General features: G+C 40.0%; 1 protein-coding gene across 1 annotated transcript in view; it reads right to left on the bottom strand.

The window, feature by feature from the left end:
* Nucleotides 1-11,883, bottom strand: part of Hapln1 (hyaluronan and proteoglycan link protein 1) — a 74,632-nt gene extending 62,749 nt beyond the window's left edge. The window contains exon 1 of the mRNA XM_006980465.4: nt 11,452-11,883. The gene's annotated coding sequence lies outside the window, so the exon portion shown is untranslated. The remainder of the gene's footprint in view (nt 1-11,451) is intronic.
* Nucleotides 11,884-22,049: the final 10,166 nt, after the last annotated feature.

Raw genomic sequence — 22,049 nt, 5'->3', positions numbered from 1 at the left:
ACCCACAGCCCCAAAGAGGCTAGGTAACAGGAGGGCCCAAAGGGAGATGCACAGATTTCCCTGGGAAGGGGTAGACTCAAGGCGGGTGGGGATGGGGACATGAAAGATCAGGTTGGGGAGTGGATGGAGGGAGAGAGCACTGAAAGAGGTGACTGGAAAGGAGGGGCATTTCAGGATCAGCTAGTAACCTGATGTAAGGGAAACTCCCAGGAATCTACAAGGATGACCTAGCTAAGTCTAAATCTCCTAGCAATAGTGGAAAGGTATCCTGAACTAGCCACCTCTTATAATCAGATTGGTGACTAACCTAATTATCATCAGAGAGCCTTCATTCAGTAACTGATGGAAACAAATGCAGAGATTCACAGCCAAGCACTGGACCTAGCTCCAGGAATCCCATTGAAGAGAGGGAGGAAGGATTGTAAGAGCCAGAAGTGTTAAGGTTATTACAAGGGAACCCACAAAAACAACTAACCTGGCCCATAGGAGCTCACAGACTCTGAATTGGCAGCTAGGGAGCCTGCATGAGACTGACCTAGGCCCTCTACATATGTGTGACAGTCATATAGCTTGGTCTACTTGTGAGACTCCTAACAGAGGAAGCAGAGGCTGTCCCTAACATGTTGGTTGGTTGGCTTTTGGGAGCCTATTCCTCATACTAGGTTGCCTTGCCCAACCTCAATACAAGAGGAGGAGCTTAGTCCTGCTTCAACTTGATATGCCATGCTTTGTTGACACTCACAGGAGGCCTCTCTTTCTGAACAGAAACAGAGGAGAAAGGGATGGTGGGGGGTGAGGGGTGGGAGGAAAGGAAGGAGGGAAAACTGCTTGGGATGTAAAATAAATGAATACATTTAATAAAAAAAAATGTGTTTCTGCCCATTTGCCATTTTTTTCCTTTTGAGATGCCAATGTTTAAATGCCCTCTCTTATTTAATTCTAGCTATGTTTTTTCAGACTTATTTTTCCAATTTACCAATCATTGCTTTAATATGTCTAAAATTATGTGTGGAATTTGTATTTCAGTTGTTATATTTTTTTCAGCTCTGGAATTTTCAATAGTCATTTTATTTATGTTTCTTCAAGCTTGTATTTTCATATCTAACTTATTAACCATATCATCACATAAAGCCTTCATCAAATAATTGTAATGTTTAGATCTTCTAGGGGTCTATTTCTATATTCTGTTTTGTTAGCTTGACTTGGATCATTTGATCGTGTCTACTGGGAGGATGGGTGATTTTAGATGGATGTTTTATATGATTTTAGATGGAAAAGAAACCTACAGCCAGGTCATGGAGAACTTTCAAACTGTAGTAAACAATTTTTCCAGTTTTCATTACAGTAGAAAGACATGGAAGAGTTTTAAGTGGCAAACTCTCTTCCTATGTACCTTTTATAAAGATTGTTCTCACTTTGACAGGAGTGGATGGATTGGGATCAAAAATGAGGACACTGAACAATGGATAAGGTTTGCAGGAATTCAGCCAGAGGGGTGTGAGATGCAGAGTGGAATTCAGGCTGGTGGAGACAGAAAAGGAGAGGCGCTTAAGAGTGAGATCCAGTAGGGTGACCCTCAAGCTTTTGTCTTTAGGGACTCAATGGAGACAAAATGGTGCCATTTCCAAATGGAGGTAGACTGGGGATTTCAAATTCAAGAGAAATGAAAGAGTTCACTTGGACTTGAGGAGTCTGAGATGTTTGTGAGCTTTCCTAGTGAATGTAGTTAGAACTCCAACAGAAAAGTCTGGATAGATTTCTAACCCCTGGGAGTTGTCAACCAGTGGGTGAAAGGAGTGTAATTTATAGGAATCAGTGAAAACACATGGGAAAAGGTGAAGGGCAAGGGTAAAGTCTTGGGTAGAAGCCATTAGAAAACAGATAGTCCATAAATAATTAAGTCCTCGGGTAGTACACTTAGGAGAGAATAACACTGGTCTTGTGAAAATCGTTCTTTATGAGACTCAGCTGTTGCTAAAACAGCAAGCTTTGCTGCTGACTCCCTCTCTGGCTTCTTGACGCCTCACCACATTGTCTCTTTTCCATACTCCCATGGCTCTGTCATCCCATTTACCAGGAGCTCCTCAACAGATCCGGACAGAAATTAATGCTGCACTCTTGGATCCTGAGAACTGTGAGTTAATCATTTCTTTTCAAGGTTTCCAGCCTCTGACATTTGTTACAGTAACAGAAAATGACCAAAAACAGTTGGCTCTGAAGGAAAGGAATTTTATTAAGAGATAGACTGTAAAGCCAGGCGGTGGTGGCACACGCCTTTAATCCCAGCACTCAGGAGGCAGAGGCAGGTGGATGTCTTGAATTCAAGGCCAGCCTGGTCTCCAGGGAGAGAGTTCTAGGGCAGCTAGGAATATACTGAGAAGCACTATCTCAAAAAATGAGAGAGAGAGAGAGAGAGAGAGAGAGAGAGAGAGAGAGACAGAGACAGAGACAGAGACAGAGACAGAGACAGAGACAGACAGAGACAGAGACAGAGAGAGGAGAGACTGTAGATAAGACAGGGAGCTCCAGTGATGGCAGCATTTGCCTTTCTTCCAATAGGAGAATGACCAGAGAGATTATTTTTCCCTCCCTTATTCTGTTTTTTTTTTAATTTTGTATTTTCAAACAAAAATTAAGGCATGATTAAATTCTAATAGGAAAGAATAAGCAAAGTCAGAGACATTGAAAATGCAAGAGAAAGAAGTGGAATTAACAGAAAGTTCTCTGAGAAGACAAGAAGAAATGAATTACAGATCCCTTATCAGACAATAGGCCAAGGAAGGAAAGGATGTTAGTGAGCAAGGTGAACAAGCAGGTGAGAGAGATGGGCTGAGGGTCTGTGAAGTCTGAATGCCGGCTTCAGTCGCTCTCCGAACAGCAGGGGAGAACTCCAAATTTCCTCTCCTAAGTGATTGAGGTTATGATCGAACTTTTAACTTACGTATCAGTAAACCGCCTTCTGGGTGAGATTTGTCTATATTTCCTTTTGTTTCAAAGGTGCTGTAATCTTGGTTTAGAAAATGGATCAGGGATGGCTAACAGAAACTAAAATCAGGAGCCAAGTTTGAAATTACTGAGTTCACAAAACTTACAGTAAAATCCAGGTTGGAAATTCAAATATCCTGAAAATTCATGCAATACAAGTAAATTCACCCTTTGCACATAAATTCGTACAGTACTGAATAACTTTTGACCCAGTGATTATCTTAAATATGATAAAACTATTTGCAGATAAACTCAAATAATAGTTGAGCTATTGACTTAGTGCTCTCTTGATACTGTAGTTTATGGCATTTGGGAGGAGAGTAAAACTTACTAGTTACAGGTGAGGCAGTTTCAACCCGTCAAGATATTAATGGTTTATTACACTGGCCAATCCCTACTATTACCACCAGGTGGCAGCAGAACAGCAAAATAATTATTAAGGGAGACATGCTTGTCCAGATACTGTGCAGGTAGAATATTTGAGTTTTTATCGCTACTCCCTTATATATTTTTTATGAACGTATGATCTTCTATTTCAAATGATTATTCTGTCCCATAGTTATGCCTGACTTGAAAAAAATCAGGAAATGTGTGTGCTAATACACATTCAAGGTCCACTATGACCCTATAGTTAAACATAATCTAGAAATTTACATCTTAACATGTCTCAGTTTGATAATTGGATTTGTATTATCTATTTGTTTGTTTGAGAAAGAGTGTTGTAATATAGTCCAGGATGACACTGATCTGATGACCTCCTGCTTCATCCTTCCAAATGCAGGGATAATAAGCATAGATTCCCATGCCTGGTCATTTGTTTTTTAATATAATAATCTCATTGGTAAAAGTAAATTTAGTTTGTGGGGCTGGTGATGTAAGCACCAGCTTAGCATGTATGACACTTTTATTCTCAGAAATACACACACACACACACACACACACACACACACACACACACACACGGTGTACAAGCACACTCTCCCGTGAAGGCATTCACACACACATGAAACACAAATTCATTCAATAGCACCATTTATCATCCATTGGAAGGAAAGTGTTCAGAAACATCATGCAAGAATTCTTGTGTGGTAGTTCCAGTAACTCCCATTGGAGGTGGAGATGCCAGCTTTTAAAAGAAAAAAAAAAATTAACACCCTGTTAAATTTGAATCTCAGATGCACAAGACATTTTTTTGTGTAGTAGAAGAGGTATGTTCTATACAATTTGGGGTCATGTTTATGTTAAAACTGTTCAATTATTCATTGCAGTTTATCTGGCAATTCTGTTGGGATATAAGAACCAGGAAAAGAGGCACCAGTTGTTGAGAAGACAAGAGAAACTGCATTGTGGAGTCTAAATTCGACTTAGAATTTCAAAGTCTTGAGAATCCAGGAACTAGTGAATGGATTGCTGAGTGTTCCTGACCTCTGCTCCATCCTGTGGGCAATTCATTCATATGTCAAGGTAAACACTGTGGGCACGGTTAATCAAATACTCTGCTGAATTACCATCTGTGCCACACATGGACTGCTGATTTTTAAACAAGAGCATGCAAGAACATATATTTAAAGTTAACTAGGAATTGGATGAAATTGAATAAATAGCTACAATTCAGGCATTTGGGGGTCTTATTCGGGGTTACCATTATGAAAATCTATCATTAGAGCATCAAGGCTTGGAAATGGCATTTTAGTTTCATTTAATTCAACAAACATGTGTGGCATCTTCTCTTTGCAGAGGGTTGATGGGGACTGTGACATGTGGGGGTTGATGGAATGCTGCTATTGCCCAACTCAGTGAACATTTACAGTGGATAAGACAGAGGCTAAAATGATACATCCAGCTGCGGATGTGGATGAGAGGTTGTATGCTTGCTTAGTATGCACGAGGCCATGGGCTCAAACTCAACATCCAAACAAACACAAAGCAGTCTTCATGGTAAAACTCTCTGTTAGCAGTTTCCCCTGGGTTTGAAAAAATTTTTAAATTATTTATTTAAATTTCAAATTCACTGCTATAATAATTATTTGAATCTGAGAAGAATTTATGAATTTGAGAGTGATGGATAGGAAGAAGACAGATATATAAACAGAGCCAGGGAATGTCTCAGGAGTAAGAGAGATTAGATCCTAAGGTACTGGGGATGGAAAAAATCTCAAAGCCCATGTTGAGTACTCCACTGGGTACTACTACTACACATGAGGTGTCAAATGGCCCAGCTAGGTGGATGATCTCGCCCTGCTTGGATTACAGGAAGCAAGATGCCACCTCTCCAAATCAGGACCATTAGCCTTAGCAAGTTGAGGGTGAGCTCCCCCTAGTGCGCTGGTTTAGAATCGCAGCTCACAGGAACACCAAACTACAGTGACATAATCTAACAAGTCCTTAAGAGAGAAAAACCAAACTGTAACTCCAGGTGCAGGGGACCTGATGCCCTCTTCTGGTCTCTGCAGGCACTGCACAAACATGTAGCCCTTATGTATGCAGGCAAAATTCAAACGCATACACTTTCTAAAAATTATGTAAATTAACTTGAGACACATAATAAAATATAAGTGACATTATGTCTTATGTTAACCCCAAACCAGAAGAAACATAAAGAAATGACTTCTGTTGGTGTTAATTTTGTAAAGCCCAGGCAGATTTTTTTCCTATTATTTTTCTTCTTTTTTGCAAAGCTTGTTTCATACATGAAAAGACTACACTCAGCATCAATGTCAAGCCTTTTCCAAATCTGTTGTAGCTAAGCATATAAACATTCAGGTCTGAACAATGTCAGCTTTGACCCCAATTATCAACACGGTGGCTGCTTCTCCTGTGCGCACCCTTCCGGGTCTTCCTCCTGCTCCGTGACTCTGTGTCTGTGGACTTCATGTTCTAAACCTTGTCCCTAGAGGTGGGCCTGTGGGTTGGCATTAGAGACCCGAACAGTAGCACACAAGATCTCTGAGTGCTCTGGGTGACCCTGGGCCACAACAGAAGCTGTGCCATGAAGGGCAGAGGCCATGAGGGGTCATGACTGAGCGGTAGGAGTACTCCACAGGAATCTCTTTGGCTGCCCTGGGGTAGAAGTGGAGATATGTTCTGCTCAAATTACTGCGTGATGTAGAAAGGCAAGTTGATCAGGTTCAGCTCAAAGGACGCAGTGGTCAACAGGAGCCATGGTCCTTTGAGGCCTTGCAAACAGGCCTTGAGGGAACCCTCCTAAGGAGCTGTGACAACAGAGAGATTGAAGACTCTAAAATTACCCCCTTTGGGGGCAAGCATGAGATGCCCCCAGATGTTTTAAATTCTTTCACTTCAAACAAAACATTTACTTTAAGAGATAAGGGGCTTGAAATGTAAATGCGTGAGTAGAACTCATTCACACTTAGGTGTAGTTAAGAAGCCAAGGAACAGAAAAGCAGCAGCTCCCTGGGAGTAGCAGGGTGGGGAGCCTTCCTCCCAGTCCCAGTTTAAGGTATACAAAGGGCCTGGCTGTTTGGATGCTCGCAAAGAAGGAAGGACACATAGGGATGGGAGAAGGTAAATTTCACCTCCTTGGCAAATCGGACTTGTGATTCATGCTGTGTGTCCCCCAGTCTTCTGCACTAACTTGAAGATGCCTGGCACTAATTACTACGTAGCACCTAGCGTGAGGCTTGCCTGGAACAAATAGGAAGCAATAAGCCTTCCTTGCTCAGTCCGAATTTTAGTTGTAACTGGAAGCCAGCAAGGGTACACAAATGCAAGTTGGCTTTTCCTGTTCATCTGAACAACATATTGTCAGAACCCTAGGCCTGGTGAGGTTCTGGGGCATCAGAGCTGTCTTCTTAGTCCTAACTGTGCCCATACAACCAAGAAACACAGCCCTTATCACCTTAGTTAGTTGAAATGGAAATGACTTATAAAGACACTTCTTCAAAATTGTCACCATACAGCAAGAAAGATGCTGGAACTTCTGGGCTCCTTCATCACTCAAAGTATACTGCAGGATTCTGTAATACTTTAGGTCCAGTATTATCAATTTTGACATTCTGATTATTTTATAATGGACCGTCCTAATATAAAATATAAGACAGGTTACGGAACATAACGCTGCTCCAATGCCTGGTGAACAGCTAGTTCTCAGTAATAATTTGCTGACTGAATGGAGGAATGCTTAAGAGAGGAGATCCTCAAAGCTTGAAGTAAAAGTCAGGACAAGAAAGAGCCACATAGTATAAAGACTGAGATCCAAGATCATTCATTTGGCTGTAGAAATGATTTCATTTAATTGGAGTTTTCAGCAATCTAAATTTAGCAAACTAACCAAGTAAAGTTGAATTTGCTTTGCAATTTTAGAACTGACAGACTGAAGGGAAATTTCTGTTACCCCGAAGGAACAGATCCAAACCTGTTCTAAGTTATGGAATCATTGGCATTTGATTTTGTTTTATAAAGTATCTCCTAGACATCTAGCAATGCACCTTCTGAGAATGTGCAAGGCCCTGGGTTTAATTCCCAGTATCATAGATAGACAAAAACAAATAGATCTTAAAAGAAGTGAAGTGACATTTGACATTCAAATAATGATGATGATGATGATGATGATGATGATGATGATGATGCTTGGCTTTCTTTGAGAAACAAAGCTAAGAAATTTAATTCCCCAAATCACCTTCAGGATCCTCATGAGTGAGTAAAGATGTCACACAGAATTTGACCACACAGCCATACTCTAGCCACACCACACCATTTCAGAGAGTTGCCCAAGGTCTCTTAGGACTGAGTCTGTCTAGCATCTCAAAGCCACCAGAAGACTTCAGACCTTCTGTGATGGTTTTGCCACCCACGACCGAACTTGTACTTTCCGGGCAACTGAGTTTTAGGCCCCCCACTCCCACCCCAACCAGGACTCACACTGAATAAATAGAGGATTGCTTCTCTATCACATGGATGGCCAGATAAATTATTGACATTTTTTTATGATGGGTAATGACCCATTGCTGGCAAGCATAAAGATAACATGTTTCACTTTATGTGAGTGATGGTGCTGACCACCTCTGTTCAACTGAGGCTCCAGTTTGGTGGTAGTTCATGAAGGAGGACTTGGTGAGTGGCTGTCTTTCCATCACTCTGTGGGTACCAGTGCCATAAAAGGACAAACAAACCAAACCCAGAACTCCTAAAGAGGAGACTCCCTACTCCACAACAGCAGGCTTGACTTGCAAGCTCAGCAAGTAAGAAATTCATCAGATTTTTCCCACTGAGCCGTTGTCCTTTCCAATTGGATTTCACGTGTCCTCTCGATTAATACTACTCAATGCTGCTGCCATTAAGTCATACATATTGCAGGAAACCCATGGGAGTAATAATTCGTATGTCCCCTAGAGAAAAAGTGTTTTGAAACGGCAGTACACAGAAGAATTAACCCCCAACAATACCTACTGGCCCTGTCACACAGTGGTTTTGCATGTAAGCATGCTTGTCTAGGAAGACATTTTTTCACAAGAACTTCACGGAAACCAAGTCTATGTTTCAAAATTCCATGTGGGCAATAGGGATAGATAAAGTTGTCCTCTATACTAATTATTAGCGTTTAAGAGTGTTTTATAAAATAGACTTCATACCCAAAAGCAATTTTGGATATCTTTGTCCAACTATTTAAAAACATAAAGAATATGCAGGGAAATGCAGTGGTGTCTGTCTGTTAGCCTGTTAAGCTAGCAGGGTCCTTATCCAGACAGATTCAGTAACAAACTATCCAGAAATGGGCTTCTATCTGAGAAACTAATTAAGGATAGTGCTCTCTCTACCTTTCTTTGAACTGTATAATAATATCTCTTTACATTAGAAGTGAGTTGTGTAATTAAACTATTTCCCCAAGAAGGCAGAAAGTTGACAGCAAATTAACCCATGAAGAGTAAAGTGATTTTGAATGTGACCACTGGGAATTCAATAAACTCTTCAGGGAGGTCTGGATTTCTAATTTACATAACCATTACATTGCTTCAATTTCTGTTCTCAGCACCCACTCCACAGTCTGCCTGTCATTTAGTTAAGTGTAAAATGTATCACCAGAACAAACTGGCCAACTGTATGTGATTGACCCCCAAACCAGTACATTCTGAGAGGCTGGTAAGGAAGCCTCTATACACATCCATCCACTAGGTGGCGATCAGGGACCGTGCATCACCCTGAACTACAGACCCTCCTATTCATAGAGTAAATGAAGAGCTGCGTTATTAATTTATACCATCTTGCCCCCTCTACACTAATATTTGTCTAATCAGCTGTTTCCTCTAATCCTGTCAAACACTATTGATTAAAATCCCTCGCACAGTCATACTTCTGTTTTTCCTTACTTGCCCTAACATTTTCTTACCCTTTGAGTGAAGGGGAAGTCAATTTAAATGACATAGACCAAGTGATGTGTGGAGTAATAATGGCTACAGGTAGGGGAGAAATTAATTGGAGGCAACAGAAGACTATGCTGTGAAAGTCATTTCCAAAGTTGCCCTTGGCTGCTACTGGAATTTTAATTGGTGGGATACCATTCATCTTCAAACTGTAATCTGGAAAAGTAAAATATGTCTAGGGTAAAAGGAGATGAAAACTGGTATTTTCTGAAGGGAGTCGTTTCCTGAATATGATCCGTGTTCATCTTGACAGAGATGAAGTGCGAAGACAGTCCAAAAGTCTTCTTCAGGAGCCAGGAAATAGCACTACTCCACACCCAGAACACTAAAAGAGAGGACTGTTCAGCCCATCCACCATAGGCATTTTCCTGTATACCCTGAACGTATTTATACTGGATGTGTTACTCACTCCCAAAGGAAGGAAAACGAACTGAAACCGCTAGGGACATAATGAATCGATTCTTCTCAGTGAAGGTTTCCTCAGTACTTCTAAATTAGTGTCACTCATTCCTCTCAGAGACAGTGCCTTGGTGGAAATAAACGGCTCTCTTCATGAGAACACGGTGTTCCCCTCTCACGGAAAGCCACGACCCACTGGGTACTCCTGTTTGGAATACTGGCCTCTGGGAGCATTCCTCCCATGGACCAGTGGTCTCTTAAGGTTGTTGGCTTTCTTCTAATCTGTCAATCAGCTCTCAGAAAATGTACCTTTTATTTATTTATTCATTCACCTATTTATTCATTCATTTATCTATTTATTTCTGTTTTTAAGCTATTTACAGTTTACTAAAGAAGTCACTAAAAAGAAAAAAGTGAAGTAATTTCAACACTTTGCTAAAACTATTCATATTTATATCTGTATACATATAAAAGTAAAGACTAAAACTTAATAGGAGTCCTTTGACAACATTCTTTTTTATTAAATAAAATGGAAAATACTCGCATTCAGATAAATAAACGAACCCATGATGATATATTTTTATTAGATAATAGTTCTACTTTATATCATTAAAATGTGAATGCCACTGAAATGTGTATAAAGTTACTGAAAACTTTGGATACTGAAATAATTAAATAGAAATGGTTACCAGAAACTACATTTGGAATGAATAAATATTACATTTATTAGGAAATTAATTCACAGACTTTATTTCTTAATAACCATTGGGTTCTAAACAGCCAGCCAGTATGTTTTATTTTATGACATCACACTGGACCACTTACAGGAACATTTTCCACCCTGAACTCCCCAAATGTACTGGCTACTTTGTTTACTTTTCCAGTGATAAATGAAAATAAAACAACATATTTTCAAACGAATAGACTGTATCATTTGAGTACAACAGGCATATTCAATGGAAGAGAACAACTTAATCTAACACCCCCCCCCCCAAACGCCCCTGAGTTTAGGCTGGCTTTTATCAGTGAGTAGCTTCAATGTGCAAATAACTCTTTTAAGTAACTTTTTAGAAAGTGCTACCACTTGAAGTGTTTTTTGTCCATTGACATCATTCTCTGTGTGAAATGAATCGTAATTATCCACTCTTAATTTTACAATTACCCAGAGAGACCTAGGCTCAACATGATAATGTTTCGAAGGCTGTTAATCTAACAGATATTCCCTATGACTGAAGTAACTTTCTTTTTCACATAAACCTATATATTCCCCAAGACAGCGGTCATAAATCTGGGGTGGACATCCTCACCCCACAGCTCTTCATCTAGTCTGCACTACCCTTTCCTCATCTCACTTGTTATAAAACTGCTTGTTGAAATACAGATGGAAAAGCCACCATTTGGAACCACATGCCTCTCAGATTAATAGCAGCAGTAGCAAAAGCTAGAAAAACCTGAGGTAATTCTTTCTCCCCGTCTAGACTGAACCTGTTTATTGCAATGATATTTTATCTGACAATAAACTTTAAAAAGTGGAGGTGCTGTGTTAAATAAAAACTGAAGAAAATAATAAAATTTGTTTACTATGTACATACATTATATGCACAATGCTCTGAAATATTTAAGGCACCAAGATATGTATGAAAGAGGAAAAAAAGAAAACACCAAACAGAAATGCTAAAAGTTTTACCTTGTCCTGAAATCCAGTTCAGAGGCGTTCAGAGTCCCACTTACTTGGGAGTTGGAGATGGAATGAGGCTAATGCTTCTCCTGACCTTAAGTTTGTCTCTGGGCGAGTGTGGTGTGGGTGTGGGTGTGTGCGTTCGAGCGCGTGTGTGCAGAATGTCTCTTTGTGGTGCTGGATGGCAGAGGTCCTGATCCGGGGATGAAGGAGGCACTTCTCACCAGGAGCAGAAGAAAAGCAAAGCGTCACCAGGAGAGTTCTCCTCCCAGATCCTCTAATTACAGCCTAACATGCACTTCGTGCAAACTTCGGGGAAGGGAGGGGCAACTCTGTGCCCAGGCCTTGTAAAACAGCAGCCTTTTAGATGACTTTCCCTCTGCTCAGATCCGGATGATTCCGCTCTGGAGTTCAGGAAAAGCAGCAGGCCCGACCACAAGCCCCCACCCACACCATACCTCCTGCTCCCTGTCTACTCCGGGGTATGTCCACAGGAGATGCTGGGAGGGGTCTGTGGGATGAACTGTGGCCTCTGCTGACACCCCTACACAATTGTCACCTTGTTGTTTTAGTCTCTGCTTAAAAGGAAAACCCAAGGGTGGGAGACATCTTTCCCCTGCAGACAAGCCCCCTAAACTTCCTAAACTTTTATGCAAATGACTTGTTCTGCTCCGATTGTTGGCTGCTGTACTCTGTATCAATGTTGGGCCAGATCTTCCTTAACCCACAACTGCTATTGTGTCCTTAGATGATAGTGCCTAAGAACCTGAGTTTATTTATAGAGTGAGGAATGCAAGGGGGAGTCTGGTGGGTGGGGTGGGGTTATAGATCTACACTCAGGATTAGAACCAGATGTCACAGGGCGCGCGCGAGCGGACACACACACACACACACACACACACACACACACACACACACACACACACACACTTAAAATAACTACTGGGGAAGATGCTGGGATACGCGGGAAAACGCCCCCTGAATAAATAGACATTTATTTATAACTCGGGGGAGGGTCTATAGGTCCATTGATTCCCGCCTTGAGTAACCAAGGGGTTTGGAGAGGAAACGGCTTCATATTTCAATAACAGAGACACCTTTGATTGGGCCTAGGAAAAGCGGAAAGAAAGAAAACACACCGCAGGAAGCAAAGGGCTGTTGAAGCAGCCAGAGGAGGGAACTGGTCTGACATCGGGGCTGAGGACAAGCAAACAAGCCCTAGGGCCCCACAAGCAGGGAGGAGGAGAGAGCCGCCGCCCGAGAGCGGGGCGCAATGCGGTGGGCGCGGGCCCTGGGCGGCATCCCGGGCACTCCGTGGTCCCCAGCTGGCAGCCCAGGAGTCGCAGGAGGGAGGGCGGCTCACCCACTGCGGGCGGTGGGGGACACAGCTCGGGAGGGACGCAGGGGCGGGGCGGGGGCCGAGACACTGGTGGCCCGAGACCCTTGGCAGGTGGGCTAGTGAGGAGCAGCCTGGAGAGAGGGTGATCGGGGTCTCCGGATGGGGTAGGTGATTGGGGAGAAGCGCCCGTGGCGGCAGAGGCTGAAGATCGGAGTCCTTTGGCCAGCGGAGAGCGGCGCTATTGTCTTAGAGATAGAGCCCAAGTGGCGCGTCGTGGTCACTGCTTCCTCCGGGACCCCAGAGGGAGGCAGGGAAAGCGGTGGCGGTGGGCGGTGACCCCGCGCGCGGTGGGGCGGGTTCTTCCCGCCTTTTTTTTTTTTTTTTTTTTTTTTTTTGTGAGCTGTCTCAAACTGTTTGCCTCTAGGAGTGCCCCCACCCCCACCCCACCTTACCATTGGGTTTTTAGGGATTTGGATGCCTGCTGGAGAGATTTTGTTTGTTTATTTCTCTGTTTTATTTTTATTTTGTAAAGGCGAACCACGTCCCTCCAAAAGAAGACAGTTAAATCTGAAATAAAGTATTTTAAAGTGAAGCCTTTAACCAGACACCTCTCTTGCATGCCCCAAATCTGGGCAAAGTACTTGTCTTCACTTTGTTCTGTTTCTCTACGCAGAAACAGGCTACAAGTTTTGCAGTTTTACGTCAATCATTTGGCTCCCAAGACAGCTGATATTTAAGGTCCCACATTAACTGCTAATAAAAATAAGGCACACCTCTGCTTTTCAGCTAAGAAGAATCTGTATGCAATTTCTTGAAAACCGTCAGGGTAGTGGATACTTTAAAAAGCACCATCCAAGTGGGAAAGCTGGTGGTGAGCAGCCATGAAATTGTATGAAGACAGTTTAAATACTCCTTTAGCTCTTTCAGTTTAAAAGCGTAATTTCATGCAATTGCCTGGGAAGTATATCAGATCGGATGACTCAGGACGGCACTTGTGCTTCTGTGTGTGTGTGTGTGTGTGTGTGTGTGTGTGTGTGTGTGTGTGTGCACCAGAATTTATTTATTTATATTTTAATCATTTCAAGTAGGACCCTATCAATTGAGACAGGTTTTCAGAAATGAGGGCCTCTGAGCTGCTACTCTCCACAAAGCCACGCTGTCCATCCTTCCCCACTCCTGTGTCCAGCCTCCATTTCCCAATTGGTTGCTTGGTAACTAGTCTTTACTGAGAGGTCTCTAGTCATTTCATTACAAATTTTAATCTTGTGAAGAGTGTGTGTGTTTTAAAGTGTTAGTCAGGATTGATTGGATTGATGTTATTACATACAATTCCAATCTTTTAGGTCAAGTATTTTGCTTTCTCTTTCTAGAAGACATTTGTGTGTGTGTGTGTGTGTGTGTGTGTGTGTGTGTGTGTGTGTGTGTGTGTGCATGTGTGTGTGTGTGTGTGTGTGTGTTCAATGAACATGCATCAAGAAGTCTTATAATGGTATACACTATTTAGGTCAACTGTTCAAATTTTTCATTAAACTACAGACATTAAAACAAACAGGTTAAAATATCTGAAATGCATGTGTAATTAAATACAGAGCTATTTTCTTCCCTTAAGATATTTTACAATGATATAAATTATAAAAATTTAGATGATATAAATATCTTTCCAAGGAAAACATACCAAAAAGTACTCTTTTATCTTTCTAATTATTAATTAATTAATCCATCTAATTATTAATTAATATAATTAATTAATTCACATGGTTTTATAAACTGTAACTTTCATTTTTTGCTTATAGTAACATAATTTGATTAAGCAGGAAACCCCAGATAAACTAGAATATTCAACCATTCTTTTTTCCCTAATTCATCAACAAAGGAAATTTTTGCTGGTTTTCACCCCATTCAGGTCTGGATGTGTGTACAATATAAACATAGCATTAACATTTTCAACATTAAAAAAAATAGGAACCTAAGATATTGTTAGTCTTTCATATGGAATGAATTCATTTCCAAGCAGAATGTTATTCCTCCTGGCATATTATACTTCTAATAAAATATACATTTATATTCAAATGGAGATTATCACAATTCATCCCCTCCTCAAACTCCCAAACAGGCTGTTCTATTATCCATTAAATTCCAGAGAATTGCTTCCCTGTGAACTCTTGTTTCCTGGAATTTTTGCCTCGGGCTAATATTATACCTGGTTGAACATCTGCTAAGATAAAGGTGCAACTACATACACTCCGAGGCACGGGGGAGAAAAGCCATTTGACCTTTCTGTCTGAGGGCTCAGAACTTCATTAAAGCGCCTCTTGGGATTGCGGGCATAACCATGAGAAAGACATCGTTTGTAATTAAGTCCTTCCCACTGGCTATATTCGTGTTGAACTCAATGATTAAAATACAAATTCAATATTCTCAATGGTCACAAAGCATTTGATAAAAGGTTATTTGACTCTTAATGCAACGGGTGTGTGTGTGGGGGGGAGGGTTCCAAGGGCCCGCTTTCTGTGCTCACATTCAGCCACCGTTCTGCAGACAGACGCTTCAAAAGGGCACGCGAAATAATTAGGCAATAAATTGTTCAAATGCTAAGAGCTGCGCTGCTCCAGAAGCTGGGAAGTCCAAATGGATACCACAACCAGTGATAAATAGCCCCAACTCCAGAGAAGTTCACGCCTCCATGTGCCCATGTTTGTTCCTGGATTGGCTTTGCTTTCCCAGGACCACCAATCAACCTTCCTTCCCTTAATCGCCTCCTCTCTCAGTGTTTCTTCTGTACAGATTCTCCAAGCTGGTCTTTTATTTCCCCCAGATGGATTATCATGTATTTCATTATTAACTATATTCTTCTCTACTAACATTCAGTTACATCTCTTTTTAAAAAAAAATAGATTTAAATTTCCACAATGATAACTAATTAGAGATGATGAGAACTAATTGGGGATGAAGTACATCAAAATCAGAATACAATGAAACTCAAAGAAATAGATGCACAGAAATGTGCAAAAATAGAATACCCATTTATTGACATTTTTTAAAACATTTCTCTCTCTCGTTTACAGTTCCACATTATGACCAAGAGCATCCCTTTGCTCTGCTGTGATGTCTTGTATTTTTATTCATATTTTCATATAAATATAATATAATCTTATGGTGTCATATAAGATCTCTGAGGACACATATCAGATCTCTACATCTTCAGCTTCCCTATAGGGCATTACAGTTAGAAACTTACCAAAACCGGTTATTGCTATCATTGAAAGTGGTGGTAAAAGAGATTATTTGTATGTAGAAAGAAAAAAATGAGTAAAGAAGGGTATTGAATGAGCTACTTTAGAGTGTTTTGCATCTAATAGCTAGTGGCATAAATAATAAATCGTCAAAGGTTGATTAATAATTTTATTATTGTTATTGATCTAATATAATTAAAAGAAACATAATACATATTTTTCTTCCCTGCTTGGCTGATGAATGATTGTATAAATGACAATCAATGAAGATGAACTGTTTTGTTCTTTTGAGAAACTAGGTTAAGGTTAGTGAGAAAATACTGTTATTATCTTAGAATTACAATATCAGTCACTTGAATATTGATTTTCCCCCCTTGCATCTGTGGAGCTCTTTTAAATTTTAACCAGTAATAACTATAAATAAGCACGGTCCTCTTTGTATTTTATTTCTGTTCTTTTCTTGTAACTTTCAAAGGAAAGGTTGTCAAGTCTAATTGGGCTGTGGTGATTTATATCTAGTCTTTAAGGGTAAAATGGGTGAATTAGCTAATGCATCAAGGTTGGCAGAGGGCAAACCTGTTCAGAAAAGCCTGGAGTGTAGAGCTTCGGTTATTTTGAAGAAATGGAAAATATTTTAAAGTTGTTAGAAGGAAAGAGTCCTACAAACTAGTATCAGAAGTCCATGAAGACAGATTTAAAGATGAGCAAAATTTCAAGGTCAGGAACAATCTATCAGAAGACTAGAAGGTAATAACACAGAAATATTTAGAACAATTTGTCTTTCTCAAATTTTTATTAATCTGGTTTAAATAAGTATCTGGTTGCTTTGAAATTTTATATATGTTTATGTTAAAGTTGATAGGCACAATGCAGCTTTTCTAATATTCCCATCAACAGAATTACTTCCGTCTTGACATGACAGACTGGGGTAAGGATTTGTTAGAAATTTTTAAAGAACAGTTACACACACCCCCATATATATAATGCATAATTTTCTGATACCATTTTGTGTTAGAATCATCAGAGAGCTAAATTTATTTTATGATCTGACAAAGTCGAACAATTTGGAAGGGGTCTTTGAATAGTGCATGTGGAAGTGGTCTTACAGTGCATTTATCTTGAACACTTCCTTTCACAGACTAGCCCAGCCTATTGATTGTACCGAGAAAGAGGAAATCTGTGATTCTTTCTTCCCACTATCTAGTTGCTCCAACATATGGCTAAATTAAGACACTAAAGGCTAAACTCTATCAGCAACTGAGCAAAAGAGCAAGAGGAAACATTTCTCCTTTTGGGCCTAATTACTGCTAGCTTCCTTGTGTAAGATGCAATAATTCTTCAGTAGCACTGACCTTAATGTCAGGCTTGCTGGAGTAAATGCCTACTGTTATACTTCTTTTAAGCTTAAAGGCAAGCTAATTTTGGAGCATGAAAATACTGAAATGATAAAAAGTGGTCCATCTCTCAGCTCATGCATGTATGTGTAGAATTGTCAAGTAGCTTCAGAATCTGGGACCTCTACTTTTTCACCAATTGTGGCTTTCACGGTCAATCCTTCTTTTCCAATAACACTTCAATAGATGGATAATGCTGTTTCAAAATTAAAGGAAGCTAAACTGATCTAACCTGGTGCTTTCCCTGACAGGAAAGTAAATTGAGTCCAGTGAGTAAAGGCTTGTCCTAAAGTCAATCTGTTATTTTGCTTTTATAGCTGTCCATGTCTTCATTGAGACACAGGTGCAGGTGTTTATGTATTTCTCCTAGAACATAGCCAGAATTAATTTTTTCTTTTTCTGTGTTCATTACTTGATTTCTATACTGTGGAATGTACTACAATTCAAATATTACTTTCTTAACTTATCTGCTTTCCCTGTTATGTCAAGGGCATATTGCTTGATTATGTCTAATTCATTTGTAAATCTTTTTAGCTTAATTTTTACTTTATTATTTTTATTTAAGTTTTTTTTATTCATTTACATACCAACCACAGATTCCCTTCTCATTCTCCTCCCATTCCCCTCTAGCCTTCTCCCCCTGAGCCCACCCCCCATCCACTCCTCCAGAAGGCTAAGTCCTCCCATGGGGAGTCAGCAAATCTTGGTACATTCAGCTGAGGCAGGACCAAGCCCCTCCCTCCTGCATCAAAACCCAGGATAGCTAAAACAATCCTGTATGATAAAGCAACTTTTGGATGCATCTCCATCCCTGACTCCAAGCTCTACCATAGAGCTACAGTAATAAAAACAGCTTGGTATTGACGTAAAAAAAGATGACATGTGGACCAATGGCATCTATTTGAAGACCCTGACATTAATCCACACATCTATGAACACCTGATTTTTGACAAAGAAGCCAAAATGGTACAATGGGAAAAAGAAAGCATCTTCATTTGTAAACCTTCCAATGCTCCTTCTCATCCCACCTCAAGCACAGTATCTACACATGTCAGTGTACAGCAAGATTGTTGAATTGAATCTAACCTGGACTGCTGAGGCCGTATGTTAGTGGCAAGAAATTGCAAGGCAGTTTTCAGTTAGATTTGTTTTTTTAAACATTTGTTTACTTCCCGATGTGTGTGTGAGCTCATGTGTGTGCAACCGCCTTTGAGTCATAGCATGTGTCACCATCAGAAGGAGGTGTGTGGAAGTCTGTTTTCTTCTTCCATCCTGTGGGTCTAGGGATTGAACTCTGGGTGTCAAGCATGGTGGCGATGGCGGCAAGCACCTTTCCATATGGATCACCTCCTAGCTCAGCGTTAGATTCTTTAGGATTTGTCTTCTATTAGAAAATCAAAAGCACACACAGAAAACAAGGATAAAACAAAACCACAAGTACAACAGCATATTTTGACTTGGGACTCAATTTGATTCATTTAATGGTCCTCGGACGTATTATCTTTTCATTTTGAATATATTGTTGTGATTGAAGCCCATTCCTTGGAACGGGCATCCTGGTTGTTTGGCCTGCCCATTATCTTCTTCACAAGGGTCGACTTTGGTGTACCTTTAATACTATTGCATTTTTTCATCGTTCTGAACATAGCATTCCTTTTATCAAAACCTTTTTCCAACAAGGCTTCCTAGAGAGCAGAGCTCACAAAGCAGAGCCATGTATTTGATTTTGTGACCTAGATGTTACAATCAACACCGATTTACTGTACTTGGCCTCAATGAGCCTTGCTTCACTTTCCCAATTAGTCAAGCAGTAGAGACGTCTCTGGATCTGGTTCACAGACTGGACTTGTTTGCTAGACTCTGACAACTCCTTAAATATATTTTAATTACCTAAGTCACTGTGCATGAAGCTTTCTTAAGTAAACAGCACCCTTCAGAATGGAACTTTGTACTCCACTTCTGAAGTTTCTCTACTTTTATATCTAGACTCAAATAATAGAGAAATCTTTTGTAGAGGAAACACTGTACTTGATACTATTGTATCATGGTTGTGATCCATTGGTGGAGTCTCTTGTGACCACAAGGCTTAATGCACCTGGAGTATTTCTTACTGAGCAAGGTTTTAAAGTACAGAAGCCCTTCCCTCATCCAGAGCTTTCATTAAAGAACCCACAATGGGTCTTATTGCTCTCTTGAGTTTTCATTTTTAATGCTGCCGTGTAGTTTCAGAAGCTGTCTGTGGGCTCCGGAGAGTTCCTGCTCCATGTCAACATAGAAAACACAAACAAATGCATGTTTGGGAAAATGTCATACCTTATAATTCAAACCATGTCCTAATAAATTTATTAAGACTCTAGAGAGCTGGGGGTGGGGGATAAGTTGTAGATAAATAATGTTGGGCATGAGGAGCACACTCAGCCTTTTGAGAAGGGTTTCCTTGTGCTTAGCTGACCAGTAGGCAGGCAGCTTCATCCACTGCTGATGCTCAATAATTAATCTTCCTTTAGTCTTTGTTCATGGTGGAATTATTTCCCATTTTGCATTTTTGCTATTAAAACCATGAATTATTGAATGCGGTGTTAAGGTTCAGTGCATCAGTTTCATCTCATTGTAAAATATGTATGTCATATTGTGATCACCCTCCTAAAAGGGAACTATGGATCTGACTTCCTTCTATCACATGTCTAGAAATAATTGAGCTTGAAGCGTATTTTGTCACACTAATTCTTCAAAGTTCTGCCTGTCAAAGGATCTTTTTCCTTAGGGCCTAGAAAGGAAAGAAGACTCTTAAATAATAAAATACTCAATTTTAATGCCTATAATCTTTCTGTATGGTGGCATTATCAAAGGGTAGGAATTAATAGGCAATGGTTATATTTTTCTTTTCTTTCTTTTATTAATATTTTTAAATTAGACTTCTAGGGAGAGAGTAAATTGATATAATCTACTGTTAATGGTTTAATAGGGTAAGTGTTTTGGTTAAGGGTTATGTTTTATTTCAAATTGCAAGCAGATTTTACCTTAAACTATTATTTGGAAAGCCACAAATGATTAAAATAAGTTATCTTTTTTTTTTTTTTAATGCTATCAGTCAGCTAAGCTTGTGTCTCTGTTTCAAAATGCTTCTGGGCACCTAGGAAGGGGTTTGCTTTAGTTACTCCTTGCTGTGTATTGAAGACAGTGCAAACAGGTGGAGGGATGGAGATGTCTCACTGGGGCAAAGTGTTTGCTATGGAAGGACAAGGGCAGCTGTCATACAAAAAGCTGGGCATGGCTGAGTGTGCATGCAGTCCCAGGACTGGGAGTGGGTGGGTTGGAGACGTGGATGCTGAGCAGGCCAGTAGAAATGCTGACCTTCAGGTTGAGTGACAGATGCTGTCATAGTATAACAAGGAAGGAAGCAATAGAGGAAAACCCCAGTGTTCTGCTCTGGCCTCCACATGCAAGTGTATATCACACATACACACACACATCATACACACACACACACACACACACACACACACACACACATCATACACACATCATATACACACACACACACAGTATCACTGCTCTGGCTTCCACATGCAAGTGTATATCACACATACACACACACATCATACACACACACACATCATATACACACACACACCACACACAGTATCACTGCTCTGGCCTCCACATGCAAGTGTATATCACACATACACACACACACACAGTATCACTGCTTTAGCCTCCAAATGCAAATGTATATCACACATACACACACACACAGATCATACACACACACACACACACACACACACACACACACAGTATCACTGCTCTGGCCTCCAAATGCAAGTCTGTATCACACTTATGCACACAACATACACATATACACCATATCATGTAAACATCCAATACATAAGCACAAATTTATAAAAATTAGTATAATGTACCTATATGTTTATATATGCTTTATGTGTTTGTTCATATTTGAACCTATTATGTTTATGTGTATGTATGTATTTTTGTACATGTGTATGCTCAGTGTGTATGTGTTTATACATGTGCAAGTCATTATCCATCAAGGTCTTCACATCCTTGACAGAGCACATCCCCTTTCAGGAAAAGAATTCTATCTCTGAATCTTTAATACTGAATAAAGTTACAAAGGGCCAGTCTTTTTAAAATCCTAATTATCTTGCTAGGATAATTTTGGTTGATTTATCTCAAAAATATCATTTTACTTTCTCCTACTAAGAAGTGTTTACCAGTGCATGAATATAATCATGTCTGTTTTTAATTGAACTTAGTAAATAGCTTTTGGGAGAAATTACATTCTTGATCTGTTAAGATATTTAAAATCTTGCTTGTAAAAAAAAGAAGAAAACCCTGCATTTGTTATTTGTGAACTTAAATCTCTATAAAATTATATTTTAAATAGGTTAAGTAATTATAGTTATACCGTGTAAGATTACATCTTCCAAGTTCTAAACATTTTTAGTAATTAGAAGTGTACTTACAGGAAAACAAGATCATTAAAAACCCTTAATTAAGCTCCTTTCCCTTGCAATTGCTTTCTTATGACAGTTTCCACAGGATTAATGATAAAGTGCGGAGAATTCAGTCGATTTGGGATAAATGATACGTGAAGTTTTTCTCCTGTGGAATACG

Source organism: Peromyscus maniculatus, chromosome 15, assembly GCF_049852395.1.
Source record: "Peromyscus maniculatus bairdii isolate BWxNUB_F1_BW_parent chromosome 15, HU_Pman_BW_mat_3.1, whole genome shotgun sequence".
Classification (NCBI taxonomy): Eukaryota; Metazoa; Chordata; class Mammalia; order Rodentia; family Cricetidae; genus Peromyscus; species Peromyscus maniculatus.
The sequence above is the reverse complement of the archived record's forward strand: the minus strand, read 5'-3'. Positions and strand labels throughout refer to the sequence as shown.